This window comes from Candoia aspera, chromosome 15 (genome assembly GCF_035149785.1).
Source record: "Candoia aspera isolate rCanAsp1 chromosome 15, rCanAsp1.hap2, whole genome shotgun sequence".
Lineage (NCBI taxonomy): Eukaryota > Metazoa > Chordata > Lepidosauria > Squamata > Boidae > Candoia > Candoia aspera.
In genome coordinates this window covers 7,600,180-7,612,555 of record NC_086167.1, presented here as the reverse complement: position 1 = coordinate 7,612,555, position 12,376 = coordinate 7,600,180, and positions in this window count along the sequence as shown.

Below are 12,376 nucleotides of genomic sequence, written 5' to 3'. Positions count from 1 at the left end.
GCAGTTTTCCAGAGATGGAAGCTTACTCCTCCCTCCCTCCCTCCCTCCCTCCCTCTCTTTCTTTCTTTCTTTCTTTCTTTCTTTCTTTCTTTCTTTCTTTCTTCACCCTCCTTCCTTCCTTCCTTCCTTCCCCTCCCTCCCTCTTCCCTCCCTCCTTTCTTTTCTCCCCCCCCCTCCTTTCTTTTCTTCCCCTCCCTCCTCCCCACTGGAGCCTCAAAGGTCCTTCGCAGGTGAATTGGCCACGGGGGCACCAGAAGCTGCATTTCCTGACATTCCTGCCCTTCTCTCGCCAAACCCAGCCTTCTTCCTTATGCGGGTAAACGTGTATTAACAATACACTCTTTATTTTTTTAAATGCATAAATTACACCCTTAGCTAAACAGGGCCCCAGGGTGATGCTCTGTGAAAATGTCAGTTAAAACCCTTCTTTACAAACAGTTATTATTAAACCAAGGCACAGAAGCCCAAAAGCCACTGAACAAAAGCTGAGGATGGTGTTAAAATTAAAGGGCAGTAAAATCATCATCTGTCTTCATCCTGCAGGTAACACTGACTAAATTGTTTCTATGGACAGGCAGATTTTTCTGGGTCAGTTCCCTTCAGGGAAGCTGCTACCAGGTGAAACTCAGAAAAAGCCACACCCATGGAAAAGCAAATGCTTTCCTGAAAATAATAGTAAAAAAGGGAAATAACCACAATCTGCTGATATCAGAGGCTGAATGGTTGGCATTTGAGGGGTAAAGTGGTTAGGCTACTGAAGGAGCCCTGGACTTCTTTGCCCCTTCTCCACCTTCCATCAGAAGAAGAAGCAAGGTCCAAACTATGTTGATTTTCCTTGATCTGTGAAATTTCTATCCTACCTTTCCTTGAAGACCACCCGCTCAACAGCAGTCCTGTGAAGTAGGCTGGATCGAGACAGAGGATATTCCTGCAGCTGCAGAGCTTTAAGGAAAGCTATCTTGTCTTCTTGATTCCCATCCCCCAGTTTGCTGGAAAATAGGACATGTCCCAGTTGTGCAAATAGGGATCAGTGCAGATTAAATGCCCATTCCAGGAATCCACCACTCCATTAACATGCACATAACACTGATGGTGTGGTTGCTCTCAGTGAAGATAATCACACAGACGTGGAAAGCTAAACATTGAAATTTTACATGAAAGGAAGAAGATGGATGCATTTCAGAGAACTGGGGAGAGAACGCTTAAACATTTAGTATTTTAAAACCTTAGAGCAGTGTTTCCCAAGCTTAGCAACTTTAAGAGGCGTGGAGTTCAACTCCCAGAATTCATGGCTGGCTGGGGAATTCTAGGAGTTGAAGTCCACACATTTTGAAGTTGCTGAGGTTGAGGAACACAGCCTTAGAGCAAGGTTCAACTGGAGGCCAGTTAAAACTCAGCGAAATCCAGAGAGGACTTATGCACTTTGTCTCCGCACTGATCCTCAACTCAAGGGGAATTACATGTCTGATCTTGAAAAGCTGAGCAGGGTTGGGTGAGTACTTGGATAAGAGACCACTAGGAAATCCCAGGATTATAGGCTATAGTGGGAAGTTGAAAAAAAGTCAGGGATAAACCTCTTTTATGTTGGTGCCAGGAAAGCTACTTGCAAATGAAGTTCCCAGCTCAGTTCAGCCCAAACCGTTCTTCCTCTCCCTTCCTTCCTTCCTTCCTTCCTCTTCCTCTTCCCCTCCCTCTGTCCCTCCCCCATCCCTCCCCTCCTGTTTGCCAAATTCATGGTAAGAAAAGAAATCCACTTTTTCTTAGTGCTTAGCATCCATTTAGAAGTGGAATTGACTGCCTGAATTGCTTTCTTCTGTGTTTGCTCCAGAAACTCTTGACTTTTTCATCTTTAGTTTGCAGTTTCTAGAACATGTGGAAATCCCAGGACATTCTGGAATAGCCACAGATTGCATCATTTTTTAGAAACTTTCAAGTCATCTCCAACACTTGTGTCCGGACTGGCCGTATCCACACCGTGCACTTAATTTGACTCCTGGATTAACTCATTTTCTGAATCCACACACTACTTTGAACAGTAAACTCACCCATCAGGCGGGTTTAGCTGTTTTCTCTGGGTTTTAAAGTCCATGTCAATCTTCCTGTTTCTCACCCATCAGAAGGGCATATGTGGGAGGGGCGTGAGCTGTGTTTTCCCCAGGTCTGGAACAAGGAAAGTCACGCAGCCCTGAAGTATTTGCGTTGGGGATTTTAGAAAAGCAATTTAATTTATTGTGACTTAGTGGCGAGGGGAGGGTGTTTTGGACTTTTTCTCAAATACGTTTCTAGGCATCTCTATTTAGAAAATAAAATGAAAGAACACTTACTAGCATAAAGAAAGCCAGAAAGGTTTAAGGAACACTTTCTTTTCCCCTCTTTAGACTGGAAAGGTGACAATGGCCAATATATTACAGAGAGCACCACAGAATTTCTCAGAGGAGAACTAGCCACTTATTTTTCTGAGCCAAAGAGGACTTTTCATCAGAAGGAAAGTAAGTTTTCTTCCTGACCAACCAATCCTTTCCACCTTTAAGGAGAATGTATGATTTCAAAAGTTGTTGGTTTTCTCTTAGCTGCATCAGGACAGAAAAACAGAATACTTTTCTCCCTTTTAAATTTTTTAATTTTTTTTGCCTCTGGCTTATGTTGTCACTGATTCTCTCTGGTCACAATCCTGGTGAAAGTTAAACTGTTGTAAATATCCCAGGCATCAAAGGGAGAAGTTTGAAGGTGGGGCTCCCACCACCCCACCCCACAAGGGTTTACAGCCATTATTTAGCCATTGTTACATGAGGGATTTGTGCTGGCCCTGCTAACTAGATCTGGAGGGAAACAACGCGTGGTTTATCTTTGGATGGGAGGCCACCAGGAAATCCAAAGTTGGAAAAGAGATCTGTGAAGAAAGCAATGGGAAACCATTGCTTGATGTCAAGAAAATTATGTGGAGTATCAGGGACAAGCTGCTCTCAAGAGAATGAGCTTCTGCTGAAGGGCCAGGAATGAAAACTCTCTTTATATGCCCACTTCACTCCCCTGGGCATTCCTCTAAGATCCTGCACACCCCCAGGGTGGGAACAGCTCTTGGTTCTCATGGTGCACACAAGACTTCACAGGAAGGCATTTGATTTCCATATAGGTTGATTCATACCTAATCTTTTGCCAGAAAATACAATGCAGTGCAATGCAGTCTCTCTCTCTCTCAGCACCTACATTTACTACACTCATTAATCCTGCCAACCCCACTCTTTGCTGTCATCTCATGGTTCTGTGGACTTTTGTGGGCCAGATCTTGAAGCCCTGCTTTGCATTCCTCCCTCCCTCCCTCCCTCCCTCCCTCTTCCTTCCTTCCTCTCCCTCCCTCTTTCCTTCTTCTTCCTCCCTCCCTCCTTTCCTCTTCCTCCCTCCCTCCCTCCCTCCCTCCCTCTTCCTTCCTTCCTCTCCCTCCCTCCCTCTTTCCTTCCTCTTCCTCCCTCCTTTCCTCTTCCTTCCTCCCTCCCTCCCCTTTCACAAATACTCCTGACTTCCCCCACGTTAGCCATTTCAATGTTTAGACAGCCCTCAAGTCAGAGCTCGGTGGTGAACCTACCAGCCGCTTTCCCAAATCCCAGCGTCTCTTCTGCTCACGCCGCTCAAAAGAAAGTTTTCTGACGGCGGCCCCTCGCCCCGCAAGCCTCCGCAGCCGTTTCACCTGAGATCAGCCTAACAGGACGGGGTGCCTGGGACGGACACCCGAAGCCCGTTGCAAATACTGGTCGCGATCACCCTTCCCTGAGCTCGGCAGGGGCCGGCCACGGTGGAGCAGTCCCGGCGGCTGATGCAGAAGGCATGGAGGCAGGAGAGGGGGGTCGGCCACAAAGCCGTCCCACCAGTAACTGTCCCCTGAGCACGAAGGATTCCAAAGGAAGGGGATCCGTTCTAGCTCTTTCGTGCCCACTTATATCTACCCGCCGCCTTTGGCGCTTGCTGGCCTTCCCTGAGCACGGCTTCCGTCCCTCTCCTCCTCCAGCGATAATTATCCGTCCTTCAGATTAATGGTGGGCTCACATTCTTGCTCCTGGTCCCCCCCCCCCAAATTCTGGCTGAAAACAATGGCAACCCCCAGATGGGGCCTGCAGAAGTCTGATGGACGCAATTACACAATAGCATCCTCGGATTCACGGCATATTTGACCCTGGTGCCAGAAAAAGGACTCCAGCTAAAATGAGTCCAGAGGAGGTTTGGCTGGCCAGGTCAGAGTTGGGGGGAAAAAAAAAACAGTGGGGAAATGTTTGGCCTTGCCTACCGCTTTGCTGCCCTCTACTGGTCAGCTGGATCTTTGTCGCTCCCATCTGGTTCACATAAAAAACGAGGGATGCTTTTCAACCCCTACAGACCAGAGTTTCTCAGCCTTGGCAACTTTAAGACGTGTGGACTTCAGTTCCCAGAACTCCCCAGCCAGCAGGCTTTAAGATGCATGGACTTCAGCTCCCAGAATTCCCCAGCCAGCAGGCTTTTAGACGGGTGGACTTCAGCTCCCAGAATTCCCTAGCCAGCAGGATTTAAGACAGGTGGACTTCAGCTCCCAGAATTCCCCAGCCAGCAGGCTTTAAGATGCATGGACTTCAGCTCCCAGAATTCCCCAGCTAGCATACAAAGGAAAAAGGGTGGCTCTCCAGATGGCACTTAACTACAGCAATCAGCATCCTTCACCGTTAGTTGTCCTAGCTAAGACTTCTGGGATTTGGAGTTCACAATATCCCCGTAGCACTTTCTAAGCTGTGTTTGCATCAGGACTTTTGCAAAAAGGCAGAATCAGGGGGCAATGCATGTGCTACCATTGGAGGAGGTCACATTTGGCTCTCTTTTTAAAATATATATATATACAGTATATATATTAGAATTTTTCAATACAATAAAAGTATTAAAAAGAAAAAAGAAAAAGAAAAAAAAAGAAGTGGGGAAAAAGAAAGAAAACATGACTTCTGCCCTTCTTCCCATCAAGTAATTGCTATCTTAATCTTTTCCCCATCTTCTTTGGCCCTTTTTAATCCTCAAATCCCCAAATCATCACTTCAGTCTTTTCTTCTTTCAACAAAAAGTCCATATAAGGTTTCCAGTCTTTCAGAAAGGTCTGTATCAGTTTTTCCCTAACCAAACAGGTCAGCTTTGCCATTTCCGTGAGCTCCAATTTTATAATCCAATCTTCTACTGTGGGTATTTCATTATCCTTCCATCTTTGGTTGTACAACTATCTTGCCACAGTTACCATACACAATATTAATTTCCTCTATTTCTTTTCTAGTTCAGCATCCATAAAACCCAATACACGTGGCTCTTAACTCATTCTTCACCTACTATGCTCTTTCAGACAGAAATGATTCCCATTTTGGAGTGACAGAAATCAGATTTCCTTTCTCTCATTCATCCATTCATTTTATAACTGGCCTTTGTCTCACAGGAACTAACATGGATACAGGTAGTCCTCGCTTAACAACATTCATTTAGTGATGGCTCAGACTGAAAAACCAACTTACAACCAGTCCTCGTGCTTACACAAAAAAGGTAATAAAATTGGGTCGGATTCACCTAATGACTGCTTTGCTTAGCAACCAAAATTCCGGTCCCAGTTGTGGTCATTAAGTGAAGACTACCTGTATCTTCTTTCAGTTCATAACAATGACCCTGTGAGGTAGGCTGGTGAGTTACCCATTGAACTGTGGCAAAGAGGAGGCTTGAACTTGGTGTCTTATGTCCTAACCCATCTCGTTAAACATTAAACTCCATTGTAAGCCTATAGCTGTCCCAAAAATCTTGGGGTAGCCCATTGAAGAATCTGGCTTTTTTGTAACCAGTCTGGGCCATCCCGTTTAACCAGAAAAGAATAGGTAGGGCTGAAGTAAATTTAGTGGGGTTTGGCCAGCAATAAGGAACCCCCGGTTATGAGTTTGCTACATTGGTTTGAAATCAATATTTGCAGCAGGCACTGGAATTTTAGTCTCAGATATATATTTTATAATATGCATATATTTATTGGTAAACATAACAACCAGAAGATGTGATAAAGTACAGCCAAGAGTAGAGCAGTGCTAATAAAATCAGAAAAAAATACAGAATCATAAATAAGTGAGTGATGTTTGTAGAAACTAAATGTATATCCATAAAACGTTAATATAGAAGCAGCTCAATCCTTTTACATATTATTAGATCTAAGCATAGAAACCATTGATCACTCAATCCTCTGTTTTAGTGCAGTATGTTATTTTGATACAATGATATTTATTTAATATGCTTAGACTCTTAATATTCTATTATGTAAGTGCCTTGGAGTATTAAATGTAGGGAAGAGAAGAGAAGAGAATATTTTATCAATATTAATAACAGAAATTTTAGTCTCATATTGATAAATGCTGATTATATGTTTATTATCCAACTTTTAAACAATTTATTGCTGCATAGCTTCACTTATTTTCCTGGCTGTGGTTATCATAATGATGATTGATGAAATATGTTTAGTTGATTCCATGCATGACGTTTAATTGCTTTCTTAATTCTTTGCCTACAAAGCAAGCCTTCTGCATAGCTATCTCATATGCTCTGTAAGCACAGAATTGCCTACCTGGTCCAATAAAGAAGACTTTTATATGGCAATTGACCCTCCTCCTCCACCCCCCATACATGCATTCATTCTCCCACTGTAGGAATGGGTGTCATCATTCAAAATTAAGGTTCCTGGGTGTCTTCCTGCTGTTCACAGAAGAAATAAATGAATGCAACTCCATGAAGAAGACCCAACTTAAAGCAAAAGTTAGATGGGGAAATTTTGGCTGCCAAATGTAAACTGTTCTTATACTGCCATCTGCTGGCTGTGAGGTGTTAGTACAACAAAAGGGAAAAGTTGATAAATTTTCTAGATTTTCTTTCCAGGATACGGCAGGGGTGTGGAGATTTAACTTGATATATGCACTAAATCTCGGGAGGTATTTGCAGGGGCAAAGTCATCTTTAGAACAGGTGAAGTCTTGAAACCACCACCAGCTTCTGAGCCCTTGGAGAATTCGGGAGACGTTCGGCAGAAAGTTAACGTGGTGGAAAGGTACGCACAGCTTCAACAGAATGACACGAATGAAGAGCTCTATCAATTACCAAAGCTGCAGTGAACGAAAAAAGGCCATTGATTTTTAATACCAAGAACGTTTGAAAACTTCTTCTGTTTAGTTGCACCTGCATATTATGGAGGACAATCACCAAAACATGATCAGCTCTGGACTTCCGGGTGTTACAGTCCAGACCATCTGGAGGACACCTGTTTTAGCTTTTTCTCACCCTAAGTTTGGAGAACTCTGCATAGATGCTGTCCAACTGGGTGTTCAGCGTTCTTAATGTGGAAACTGCTAGTCATATTTGAGAAGTGTAGGAGACAAAACTGCAGTTAAGTCCCAGCCAAAAGTCTTGGCCAAATAAAAATCAGATGAGTGTGGAGGAGGAGATGTGGTCCTGGATCGGTTAGAAAAGAGACTGCCAAAGATCAGGAACATGGAGATGTAATTTGCTATTTCCCTGAAGGATCAGTAGCCAAAACCGAGCAACTAAAAACAAGGTTAGGAAGATGTGAATCAGCCAAGAACCAGTCTGAGTTGGCCATTTGATTGGAAGGGTCTTTTGAGTTCTGGGTGGACTTTTCTCCCTGGAGGGGCACAAAGTTTTATTAAGCCAGGTCAAATAGATACAGTCTGAACGGCAACTCAAGCTGACTTTTGGAAGAAATGGCAGATTTAAACTCACAAATCTGCCATTTCTTCCAAAAGTCAGCTTGAGTTGCCATTCAGCCTGTATCTATTTGACCTGGCTTAATAAAACTTTGTGCCCAAACAGGGAGAAAAGTCCACCCAGAACAGATTTAAGGGCACCAGATTTTTTTTTTTAAGATTTTTTTATCCTGCCTTTATTATTTTTATAAATAACTCAAGTTGACAAATAAAGCTAATACTCCTTCCTCCTCCTATTTTCCCCACAATGACAACCCTGTGAGGTGGGTTGGGCTGAGAGAGAGGGACTGGCCCAAAGTCACCCAGCCAGCTTTCGTGGCTAAGGCGGGACTAGAACGCACCGTCTCCTGGATTCTAGCCTGGGGCCTTCACCACTAGACCAAACTGGCTAAAAGATTCCATGCCTCAAGTTAATTTGGCAATTCGGTTCAAAGATCCTTTGGAAGGGGTGATCGGAGCCAATGGCCATTCAACTGAAGCTTGGCAGAACTCTATTGCATGCTTCATTTATTTCTATATTAATATAAAAATATTCTATGTTAATTTTATTTGTAAGCTGCCAATTCCAGAAGGCTCTGTGTAGCTAACAATCAGAAATTATATGTGTAAGTACAATACCCATCCCAAACTCAAATAAACACACCCAAAGTATATCAGAAGTATGTGTAAAACCCTTGATACCAGCAATTGGTATCAAGAAGCCTGCTGCTTTTAATTCGAAGAGAAACACATAAGCATCCAGGTTGAATGTTTTATTCTCTAAGGATCTGTCCAATTTAAAGCCATCCAACTCTGAGGCTTTCATTATTACAGCTCAGCGTAATGAATTTCTCACTTAAACTGGGATGGGTTGCAGAAGGGTCTTTTTTTTCCCCCATCTGTTTTGACTCTCTTGCCATTCAGTTCAACCCACAGCACCCACCCCCTGTGCTGTGCGTGGGAGCTGTGCTTACTCACAGCATCTTTTGTGACCTTGGAAGTCATTTCAAGTTGCACTTTGCAGATCCTGAAGCGCAGCCGCTTGGTAGATTGCAATCTTCCGAGGACCATTTATAGTGAGAAGTCAATTCCATTAGCTTACGTTGATGGTTTCCAGAAGGTTTAAATTATAAGCTTAAAAAAAAAACTTTCAAGCAGAAATGGTCTTCTTCACTGCCTCCCAGCAGTGATCCTTTATAAATGAATTAATTCAGGTGGCAGCCAGTTTTATTCTCTTGAAATGCCTGGAGTAAAATAAAAGAAAATAATTGAGTGAGGAAGGCGTCACCAGATTCTGGATTCATCTGATCCAAGATGGGCTGGGTGTAAACTGAAAAAAAGTTTTCCTGATTTCGTTCCTGCCCTGGTTATTCAGCAGAAAGTCCCATTGTAAGTAGGAATATGCTCTCATTAAATCTGTTTGTGGAAAGGGATGGGGAGGGTGGGGGAAGAGGAGAAGACCCATGGCTTTTCAGAGTACAAAAACTATTTCCCAGCACTTTGGGGTGGGGGTGGGGGAGAAATAACCAGCTAGTATTTCTGTTCCTTTCTTTGTCTCTGCAGGGACAATTTAGATGGTTTTAGAAGCCAGAAGAGGATGAAGGAAAGAGTTAAAGTCCTCAGCCTTCCATGTGGATGTTTTTGGAGGAGAAGTCACAAAGATGAAAAGCAGCTGAGCACATTGAGCTTTTGAGGGTCTTTCAGGGAAGAGATGGGGGGAAAGCAATGAATGTTGATTATGGCCAACAATTCCTTTCAAAAAGAGTTGGCAAAGAAGCAAACACACACAAATCATGGCTCAGCAGAGAAAAATATTTAGAGCAGGGTTTCTCCATCAGAGTTCCATGGTACCCTAGGGTTCCACAAGAGGTCATTAGGGGTTCCCTGGGAGATCATGATTTACTTAAAACATTATTTCAAATTTGGGCAAGTTCACCTTGAAGAGGTTAGTTTCATTCTTTATTTTCAATTTAAGAACACTGTGAATGCCTGTAATACAGGCCTACCCATGAAACGAATGCAATTATTTGTAACTTCTGGCCTATATTTGAGCCCGAACATGGAGGGGTTCCCCAAGGCCTGGGAAATATTTCAAGGGTTCCTCCAGGGTCAAAAGGTTGGGAAAGGCTGATGTAGAGTATATTATACATATGCACGCACATACACACACTGATGCACATTCTCGGTAAGTGTGTGCGCCTGTACAATATATAGGTACACAGATCTATAGGGTCTCCTTTGAATTGAGTTCCGTTGTGGTGACCTCACAGACAATTCGATGTGGTTTTCTCAGCAATCATCCCCAAATGGTTAGGCATTGCCTTCTTCCAGTTTTTTGTTTTAACTTTTCAGTTTAGCTACAATTCTTTAAGCATCTGTATCTCCCATTCAAGTATGGGCCAAACCTGACCCTGCTTAGCTTTTTCAAGATCAGTCAACAGCAGCTAGATGCTGCCAAATTAATGAATGTATATTTCTCCTGGTCAAGAAAAAAAATCCATTTTTTGCTTTTAAAAGTATGTCACAGAGAGTTTTTAGTGTGGCAGCATTTATGGCATCAGAGGCTCAACTGGTACCCACATTAGCATCATTCTGGTGCCAAGCTTTAATATTTTCCCAGCCTTTTTATTGGCTTTTCCTTGCATTTTAATTTGCATTAGTTTTTGAATGACCACCTTGATGCTGCCTAGGTTGGATGGTGTTTTCATTTTGTATTTCAGTTGATTTTCTTGTATAATGCTTTCTTCAAATGCTGTGTATTTTTTTTTAGCATGTTTTCTTGTAAACTGCCCAGAGAGCTTTGTCTATTGGGTAGTTTTCATTTTTTAAGAAATAAAATAAATAAAACTGTATCATATGTTTTATTCAAATTGTATTTTGGTGTGGTGGTTTTTTTTTTTTTTGTAAACCATTCAGAGAGCTTTAGCTATTGGGCAGTTTCAAATTTTCAAGAAAGAAAATAAATAACACTGTACTATAACATGTTTTATTCAAATTGTATGCATTTTAATGGTTTTTTTTAAAATAAACTGTACCATAATATGTTTTATTCAAACTGTATTTTGGTGTGTTTTCTTGTAAACCATCCAGAGAGCTTTGCCTATTGGGCAGTTTAAAATTTTTAAGAAAGAAAATAAATAAAACTGTACCGTAATATGTTTTATTCTAATTGTATGCATTTTTAGTGTATTTTTTTTAATAAGCCACCCAGACAGCTTCAACGATTGGGGAGTTTAAAAAATTTAAGACATATAATAAATAAAATTGTACCATAATGTAGAATCTATAATTCACATGCAGAATAACATAGAACAATTTTAAGTCTAAAAGGTTGGACCTAGGGACCTCTTGGCAATCTGCGATATGTTGTATTCTACATTATACACTGCAACATGTCCACAACTGTGTGAAAATACAACAGATCACCAGCCCAAACACAAATATGCCAGACACATTCTGTAGTCTAATAAAGTATCTCAATTCTTATCAGTCATGGAATATCTCAGCATTTTGCCATAGTAGAATTTTTCATTTTTATCTCAGGTTTTATCTATCACAGGGTGTTTCATTTCACATCTACCCAGCTTCCAAATTGGTTTCACTGCACTCCTTCACCAGACAGGGAATGAGGTGTTCTCGCTGTTTTAAAAAGAAAATGTGTTCCAAGTTCCAGATGCCTTAATAGTTATTCATTTTGGCTGGGACGATGCAAGCTTTCAGAAAAGGTGAGATTTGTTTATTCTTTTAGCACATATAGCTTCTATCCCCTTTGGCTATTCAGCATAAATCTTTCCATGGATAGAGGAACAGATTTTACTGAACAGACCTCCTTTTTTTTAATGTGAAAGGGTGTGTTGTTTTGTGATTTCATTTCCCTGTAAAGTAGGGTTTCTCAACCAGGCTTCTGTGGCACCCTCAGGTTCCACAAGAGGTCCCTAGGGGTTCCCTGGGAGATCCTGATTTATTTAAAAAATTATTTCCAAATTTGGGTAACTTCACATTAAAAAGGTGTCATTATTTTTAGTTTAAGAACACCGTTAATGCATCTATACAGGCCTACCCATGAAACAAATGTAATAATTGTATAACTTCTGGCCTATGTTTGAGCCTGAATGGGCAGGGGTTCCCAGAGGCCTGAAAAATATTTCAAGGGTTCCTCCAGGGTCAGAAGGTTGAGAAAGGCTGCTGTAAAACAATCTCCAAACTTTTCATAACCAGAAAATACTTCTCTTTCCATCTTCCTGAATTTAATTTTGGAGGGACTCACTGTCATTCTTTTAGCTGAAGAAGCTTAGAATGAAATCAGGAAAAAAATGGCCTACATTAGCTTTTGCCACACTGAGGCTATCCAAAACTCCACCATTGGCACTTCCATTCAAATTTTCTCTTTCTCTAAGAAGCATTGAAGTGTGCTTTTTCCCCACCTCCAGGAACACCAGCCTCTGCTGCAGGCCTTCCTACATGTCAGGTCCATCATGGCTTGATGTTTTTTCAGTTCCTCCTCATAGCAACTGCTGATTATTTCATTCATTTATTTGCCCTGGCATAGAATCAAACAAATGCAGACAACATCTGATAAAGAGATGGAGGTGGTAAGGAATGCTGTTTATTTCATTCCCCTTTTGCATGGAGTAAGGATGAGAGGACTTGGTCTTC